This window comes from Callithrix jacchus, chromosome 5 (assembly GCF_049354715.1).
Source record: "Callithrix jacchus isolate 240 chromosome 5, calJac240_pri, whole genome shotgun sequence".
Taxonomy (NCBI): Eukaryota; Metazoa; Chordata; class Mammalia; order Primates; family Cebidae; genus Callithrix; species Callithrix jacchus.
The window spans coordinates 13,994,041-13,994,800 of record NC_133506.1 but is presented as its reverse complement, the minus strand read 5'-3'; the positions used below and the strand labels follow the sequence as shown (position 1 = coordinate 13,994,800).

Genomic DNA, 760 nt, shown 5'->3' with positions numbered 1-760 from the left:
CTGTAAAACATAGAACAGAGCTTGGTGGGACCAGCATCCTGCAAGCCAAGAGTCACATTGGTTGTAACGCTGTGGGCATGGGTGTTTTGCATGGTTATTCCAATTTTCAAATGTGCATGAATAGTCTCCCTGAGCTAGATCACGAGCAATGTGGGAACTAAAACTTACCTCCCTGTGGGTTCCCTGTAGAACCTAGAGAAGAACGACTTAGAGGAGCTGATTTATAGATGTTATTGAATGGATCAGTCATCCCCAAAATCCCAGGCATATTTCTCAGGATCAGAATCTTCTGTGAGAAAAAAAATGGTATACCAAGTGAAACAATCATCTTTTCAGTTATATATATATATATATATATATATATATTTTTTTTTTTTTTTTTGAGACAGAATTTCGCTGCTGTTACCCAGGCTGGAGTGCAATGCGCGATCTCGGCTCACCGCAACCTCCGTCTCCTGGGTTCAGGCAATTCTCCTGCCTCAGCCTCTCGAGTAGCTGGGATTACAGGCGTGTGCCACCATGCCCAGCTAATTTTTTGTATTTTTAGTAGAGACGGGGTTTCACCATGTTGACCAGGATGGTCTCGATCTCTCGACCTCGTGATCCACCCGCCTCGGCCTCCCAAAGTGCTGGGATTACAGGCTTGAGCCACCACGCCCGGCCTTCAGTTACATATTTTAAAGAAATTGTTAGGCAGGAGAAGCCTGAATGAACTTCATGTTTTAAAAAGTTAATGTATTATTCATTTTTATCCTGGACT

General features: G+C 43.3%; 1 long non-coding RNA gene across 9 annotated transcripts in view; it reads right to left on the bottom strand.

Annotated features, from left to right (window-relative positions):
- LOC118153561 (uncharacterized) overlaps positions 1-760 on the bottom strand; it is a 103,456-nt gene that overhangs the window by 46,754 nt on the left and 55,942 nt on the right. For all 9 annotated transcript variants that reach the window (XR_008481208.2, XR_013536321.1, XR_008481210.2 and 6 more), the window contains one exon: positions 169-289. This is a non-coding gene — a long non-coding RNA (uncharacterized LOC118153561). The remainder of the gene's footprint in view (positions 1-168; positions 290-760) is intronic.